Source organism: Aulonocara sp. 'chitande type north' Nkhata Bay, unplaced genomic scaffold (genome assembly GCF_057382095.1).
Source record: "Aulonocara sp. 'chitande type north' Nkhata Bay isolate Kocher_YH1m ecotype deep benthic unplaced genomic scaffold, A_spYH_male_GT1.1 unmapped_scaffold_31, whole genome shotgun sequence".
In the NCBI taxonomy this organism is placed as follows: domain Eukaryota; kingdom Metazoa; phylum Chordata; class Actinopteri; order Cichliformes; family Cichlidae; genus Aulonocara; species Aulonocara sp. 'chitande type north' Nkhata Bay.
Genome location: NW_028234363.1, coordinates 276,271 through 283,890, shown reverse-complemented (window position 1 = coordinate 283,890; position 7,620 = coordinate 276,271). Strand labels below are relative to the sequence as shown.

The 7,620-nt window shown below is 40.4% G+C and overlaps 1 long non-coding RNA gene across 24 annotated transcripts; it reads right to left on the bottom strand.

Moving 5' to 3' along the window:
- On the bottom strand, window positions 1-7,230 carry LOC147300562 (uncharacterized). 24 transcript variants are annotated; one of them, XR_015127718.1, is made up of 9 exons: window positions 6,975-7,230; window positions 5,298-6,437; window positions 4,902-4,981; window positions 2,986-4,154; window positions 2,415-2,891; window positions 1,457-1,577; window positions 1,167-1,205; window positions 870-991; window positions 1-793 (listed from the first exon to the last, which is right to left on the bottom strand). It is a non-coding gene; the product is annotated as an uncharacterized LOC147300562 (long non-coding RNA). The 24 variants fall into 24 exon arrangements; XR_015127713.1 differs by having other exon boundaries at window positions 2,415-3,170; window positions 3,350-4,154; window positions 6,975-7,229; XR_015127717.1 differs by having other exon boundaries at window positions 2,415-3,165; window positions 3,350-4,154; window positions 6,975-7,229.
- Window positions 7,231-7,620: the final 390 nt, after the last annotated feature.

Genomic DNA, 7,620 nt, shown 5'->3' with positions numbered 1-7,620 from the left:
TTGAAGTCAGAAATCCAAATCTTTATTAAAAAAAACAGGCGGCGGTTACAAACAGGAAGACAAGCAGTCCATCAAACAGTCTACAGGGTCAAACATTCAGAGAATTTAAACAGCAGTAAAAAATAACTGGACACTGAAAAACTTAAAGCAATGTGTGACGCAATAGAAGGAAGCAGTGTGTTACTGTGTTGTGTTGTTTGTTACGTTGTGATGTGTCATATCGTGTCGTGTTGTGTTATATGTAGTGCCGACGTAGGACAGTTTTTCCAATTTCATTGTACTACTGTACTATGTATGACTGTGCAATGACAATAAAGAGTTATCTTATCTTATCTTATATTCACTGAATTATCATCAATTACAAAAGAGAAAAATGACGATTTCTAAGGATTATTTTCTTAAATGCAATTAGAGTGTGGCTGGTAAAGATGGAAACATACAGACTGTGTGAGTTTGGTGAACTTTGTTAGTAACAAATGAGGTAAAAAAAACAACCCCAAAACATACAAAACACAGAAAGAGGCTCTCAGTATTCATTAATAATTAGAAAGAAAAATTCTGGTCGTGGATTTTTGCAGTCTTAGTTCCGCTCGCTGTCATCATTATAATCATCATGATAAATGGCGAGGTCCTGAGGTGGGTGGGGCTGTCTCTGTGATGTCACCATGAAGGAACAGCATCTGGCACGTGTTGGTGAAACATCCCAGTACACTGGTGTAGTTTCCTCTCCAGCTGTTTGACATGTGACACTTGAATAGTGTTAGGTCAGGTGACCACATGGTTTCTAAAGTAACTGACAGGAAGTAACCAGGCCGTCAGAAATGGATGGCATGTGTGTAGAGTTACTGGAGTTGGGTAACTCTACTTACCAAAAGCAGAAGCACACAGATGAAGGATCAGATGCTGAATGTTGCAGGAACATGCTCATGTGTGGTGGTCATTCAGTGCTGCTCCGGCAGGTTAGACAGTCCAAGACTGATATGCTGCCCATCTGAGAGTTTGAAAACACACATGGAAAGATTTATTTTGTGTTACAGTCAAAGTTGGATGTTCATTTTTGTCCTTTAAAAATGTTTGTGTATTTGAAAGCACTAACATTTAAGGATGACTTGGATTGTCTCCTTTAAAGGGGAGACAAGTGTATCCACTGATCTACGTCACTTTACCTGGATGATGACTCTTCTCCCCCTCACTCAGAAACACTCCTAATATAACCAAGCAAATAAATAATATTGAAGATTTACTTACATCATTACAAAAACATCAAAAACATCTCCCTTTGATTCTATTTCTCCATTCCTGCTGAACATCAGGCAACAAATATCTCAATAAATCACAGTAAAATGTAAAGCACATGTTTTCTCTGCTTTGTCTAACCTCTGCAGAGCCTCTGTCAAGAAAAACATAACTGTAAGCATAAAACAAATATACATTCATAACACGTCACTGGACAAACCTCGGTCAGTTGATTTCCTCTGTGCAGTGCAGATGAGCATCAGTCAGCAAGTGACTCTGCTGGTTCTTCTGAGGAAACACCACCGTCTCTCCACACCGTCACCATCTGTGAGCACAAACTGCTGCTCTGCCAGCATGTAGGAATCACATATCACACACACAGGGGTGAAGAAACATCAGAGCTCAACTTTGGATACTTTAGATCTAAACAGATCAAAGTAGCTCTTAGTTTCAACAATCAGTGAGCAGACAAACAATGATCCCACCCACTCCATGACATGTTGGTCAGTCACAGGAGCTCGTTCAGTGAGAGACTGAGATTACCGAAAAGCACCACTGAACGACACAGGAAATCATTCCTGCCTGTGGCCATCTCCCTGTACAACGCATCCACTTAACACACTGTTTGCTGCTACAACTACACATGTTTCTTTTCCAAATATTTATTTATAAGTGACTTATGTATGTATGTATGTATATATATGTATATATTGTACTATTCTTAGTTAGCGTATTGTCTGTCTTGTCTTAATGTTGGTTTAAAATGGAGCACTGTAACAAAAAATAATTTCCCCCAGGGATCAATAAAGTATTCTGATTCTGATTCTGATACCAAACTGATTCTGTATGAATACAATATGGTATTTTCAATACAGGTATCAAATTAATTTATTAAAACTAATACAGATATATGTATATTTTTTTTGATAAATTAGTTTGCTAAATTATAAGAATATATATATTTTTTCATTTAACAATTGCAACTAAAAGAAATTAAATATTGAACAAAAATATATTGTCACATTCTTTGCATGCTCAGCACGATGACAGACTTGAAGTTGCTACAGATTTTAAGAAGTGATAATTATAGGGAAGAAACTTCTCTTTTTCATCCGTTTAATCAAACATTTGATGCCTCAGCTGTCTCAGTCCTATAGCGTTCTGCAACTACAACTAACCTGAAGCTTGGATTTGGCTGCAGGTGCCCCTGTACATCCTTCTCAGCAGCACACATGTGGGTACCATTTAATCCCACTTCTTCCTGAGCTTTGCTTCATCACAAGACCAAAGGTGGCATCCCGTGTCACAGTCTTATCATCATCCAGAAGAAACATTTGAAGAAACATTTACGCGCCTCCTGGTTTTGTTTTCTGATCCTGCGAAAAGACTGAGGACAACAAAGCCCAGAGAACACAAGATACACAACATCCAACATTCAGACTCAACAGCCTCCATAAATGAAGAGCACCAGGTTGGTTCAGTTATAGTAGATATAAGCATACTTCACATTACTGGGTATGAATAATAATGAGGAGGCAAACTTTGACGATGCAGAGCATGATGTCCCATCATCAGACTGTAAACAAACATCCACCAGGCTTCTTTGTTGCCAAAATTGATGATTCTCCTATCAGGGATCAGTAGCGTGTATTAACCTGTGGTACAAGCAGCAGTCACTGAAATATTACTGTTTCAGATAAGAAATCTAGGACATAAAAGCCAGAGTGGGAGGGATCTCTGCAAACTGACTTAGGTCTGCAAGTGTGAAGCTCAACAAAAATCTGACTCTCCAGTCACAGACAAACAAAAACTCCAGCTGGGAGATAGAAAATGCTGTCTGGGTCCTGCTGGATGTTGCTGGTCAGAGTCCACACATTAGCAGAGTGCTTCTTGGTCCCACTGACCCATGTGGACAGCGACTGTGGAGAACTGTTCTGGAAAACAGAGAAGAGAATTAAAATAACAAAAAGTAGCAGCAGTTCAGATCTGATTTAATTTAATTTCCTTCACACAGCACATTCGTCCAGGCTGACAGGTAAACAGAATTAATCTCAGGTAACATGACTCATAGTAGAGATTCAGTAAGAAAGATTGCAGGCTCTAATATTATTACCACACAATCCAAGGACACACCAACAGCTCCGATTTGTAGAACTATTTAAACAAATGTCTTCTGAATATTCAATTCAGGTTCGCAGTGGGAGGGTGGGAGGTGTCGTGGAATTTTTTAAATAAAGTCTGCAACACAGAAAGAGCTGTGATCAAGCTATTTATTACTGCGCCAACACACATCAAACATCACAGTTCAGTCATGTCAGCGCTGCCACAGAAGTGGTGCTCCTACTCCTTTATGCATTCCAAGGAAGAGGGAGGAAGTTACAAACGGATCCTACCACACTTCAACGGATCAATGGTTATGCTGTTTTGTGGCCTTATCAGCACCCGTAAAGGGAGTTGTTTTCTCAAACTGCTGACGCTGAAGTAAGTTCATCTAGTTTTAGAAACTTTCACTGAACAGTAACAGTGTTACAACTAAGCATATGCATAAGCACTTAAATACTTTAAATGAGAATAACAGAAATTTTCTATTACAGAGGCTAGAGCCTGTCCCAGTAGTCATAGGTAGAGCACACCTGGACAGGTCACCAGTCTGTCAGAGGACTAACACAAAGACAGACACCAGAGTAACAAATCTATTTAAAATTAATGTAAGTTTGCTGCAGCTGTATGTATGAACATGTGTTTCTGTGCTCACAGTCCACCTCTCAGGAACCTGTAGTTCACTTTAAGTCTACTTTAAACAAACCTCACAAAAGGCTGATGTGGCTGGATCAGTAGTCTGATTTGAGTACGATACCTTTGGCCAGGGATTACTCTGGTGCATCGCTTCACTGCAGTGTTACGTATTTTCCCCACACCTGAATAAAAAAAATACTGATATATACAAATAACAGCTTCAGCTGATGCAGCCTGACTCAATCCTAAATGTTCAGCACACAGAGACACAGAGGTGCCGTTTAAAGTTTAGTGTTAACCTGAGTCACTGATCATTTGCAGTATTACAGAGTCTGGCAGTCTTTGCATGATGTCCACGTCACTGTAAGTTTCTAGCCGACTCTCAGGTGTGACAGGTGTGCCAGCAGGAAACAGTAATAATAACCTGCATCCTGAGGTTTGTCATGCAGGACTAAAGAAGCCAGGCTTTGTTCACACAGCTAGGATTGTATTTTACACTGACCCTGGGTCAGTATAAGTATCATACAGTTTAAACGAAGCACTGAAACTTGCACATATTTATTATAGATGCACTGAAGCTAATCGAGATATTTGCTGTCAATCTGTGGCTGCGATTATTATTATATATTATTATTATATTACTGGAAACTTTATTAACTAGTAACTTCATCAGTCATGACAGAAGCTAATATTTCTGTGCTAACATCGTTTAAACAGTAACAGCTTTCCTCCAATATAAGCTAACGTTTACACCGTAACTTTAAGCTAGCACCATAAAGACGGTAAAACACGTAATAATATCTACAAATGCATCTTAAAGCTGTTATATTAGCACTCGGTGTATTACTAACATAACCACATTAACATTACTGACACTCGCTGACTTTTAATAGTCATTCTATAAATGCTGTCTGTTTAAATGGTCTTACCTGTACACACTGCATATCCACCGGATTCCAGCCAGAGTGGATTCTGGAGTCTTCCCACGCTCCTGTTAGTGATCCTCCATCTGGATGGATGAGAACAACCTTCTGAACAATCTAGCAGGAAATGGCCCATATCTATGGGACTGATTTGTGCTAATAACGCCCATTGTATGGACTGATAACAGCCGAAGCGGGTGAATAAAGTCACCCAGTAGCTAGCTGTGCCATTACCCAGCATACATCACTCCCTCCATAAATGCAATAAACGATACAAAAGTAATAGCCTATAATTAATTCCTCTGCTGTATCTGCTGTTTTTCAGGTAGTTGTTTACATTATATAATTTATTGTATTCTGTATACCTCACTACAATGTGATTTGGAAAATGTCTAAATATACCGACAACAGGCACTTCCGCAGCAATCTCTTCAATCGGAGGACCCTTCACGCACAGGCCCCGACGCGAGGGGCCTGTGCGTCCATAAGTGAAGCAGAGGGATAGTGATGGGCAGATGAAGCCTCATGAAGCACTGAAGCTTTTCATCCAATTGGTTCACCTCAACGCGAAGCTTCTTGAAGCTTCATTTGCTCTAGCAGGACACCTACTGGACGTAAAAATATTAGTTGGCATGAATTTGAAGAGTGTGGCATTTTGCACACAGCCTGTAAATGTCAACAACAAAAGGAGTGTGTAAAACATCTATATTGTAGTGATGGCAGCATACTGTGTATATTTATGCTGGCAGTATGGAAAATGATTATTTGTGGCAAAGTTCGAACCGCTTCCTGAACCAGTCACGTGGTACAGCCGGGCAGCGAGGCTTCGGACGTCATCATTTTCAGCTCCTCCCATAAATGAAGCAAGCCCCGATACGCATGGCGGCGGGGGGCGTGGCCCGCCTCCTGTGACATCAAGGTCCAAAGCCCTATTTGGCTTACAGGATGATGACATCACATATATTTAGAATCTTACAACAAATTTGGTCCTATGATGCTTTAATCCGTTGATCCGCAAAAGTCTATAAATAGGGGTGAAGAGCAATGACTTTTAGTTAATTAATTGCAGCATTTATGTTAGCAGAATTGAAACGTTCACCAAAGAGGTATTTTGAAACACCTGGATCCTTTTTGGAGTAGCTGTTTACAGATTCCAACATGTCTCAGAGGAAACAACCCTACAGATTTCTAAGGTAAGTTTTCTTTCTTTTTTTCTGTTTTTAGGTTGTTCACTGACAGAATAAGAATCACACAAGCTCACCTCTAGACAGCTGCCCTGCATGGTTTGAAGCAAAGTTTTCTTCTATTTGATCTCAAAAAGCTCCTAAAACAGTCAGTGATCACCGTTGACCTCCCTCGGCTTTTATTACCGCTAATCATTTATTTAAGCTCAGTTTTTAAAACCTTAGGATGTAACTACAACCCAGCCCATGCAGCAGTATATGAATGACTAACCTCGTATTGTGGATGGATTATCTCAGTTGTTCTCCTGGCTGAAGTTTGGTCCTTTTACAGCATCCTGCCATGCGATTACATTTGTTCCTGACCACCGAGAACGCTCACATTAACTTTTATCGAGTGGAAAAAAAGTTAGCTTGTTTATATTATGCTAACATAGCTGTGTCGCTAGCGGTCACGTAGCACATCATTATATACCAGCTAGCCCAACTTCAGTCACCCTACAAACGTCACTGCTGTTTAGTTTTCTGTCTTCATTTATGCTGGAAGTGATAGCAGAGTTGTACGTTTTAATTTGTTTCCAAAACCCCGCAGTCAGGACATGCTATATTGTATTTAGATAGAAGCTAGCGAGCTAACTCCCTGCTAACTTCTAACTCCGTTAAATGTCATAAATTCCGTTTTCATGGATGCCTGGATGTTAAACTCAATTGTTACACCTGGTAGAGCAGAACGCTGATCATTTTATTAAAGATGAAAGACTTTAGACAGTTTTTCAACTCTCAGTAATGCCACAGTGATCGTTTGATATATGGACCTGCAGCGGAGTTTAGACCCAGACACGGCTAGTGACGTCAGACTGAACAACCGGATAGTGATATGAATTAATTTAGAACTCACTGGAGAGAAAATGCCACGAGCAAATCAACAAAAAGCTGGGGATTGCACATGACTGGCGTCTTTGTTTGGTGATATCAGATACACGTTGCCTCCAGGATGGAAAACGATGAAAAGATAGCCCATTATCCAGGTTCTTGCCTTCACGATCATGAGATCTAACGTTGCAACCAACTACAAAACAAGTATGAACCATAGCTGAAGCTGTATCCTTTGTCTGGCCTACTGTCATGGCGGCGGGGGGCGTGGCCCGCCTCCTGTGACATCAAGGTCCAAAGCCCTATTCGGCTTACAGGATGATGACGTCACATATATTTAGAATCTTACAACAAATTTGGTCCTATGATGCTATGACATGGTTATATATTTACATGTAGATAATGTCCTCAAGTTCTGTATAACCACTTTGTCCTCTCTCTGTGTTTGTTTCTCGTTCGTTGTTGTGTGTGTTTGTGTGCATTTGTCTCTTTCAAACAGGTGCCGGTCCTCACCTCTGCAGTGCTGCCGTCTCCTGTAGCGCTGCATGGTTCTAAGCTAAGTTTCCTTTCCTTTTTCTGTTCTCTCAGATTTGTCCTCAGGTTTGAAGTGTCTGCGTTGTGCAGCTGGTCTGGTCTGTCTCTAGACAGTTCAGGCTTCACCCACTAGTTAA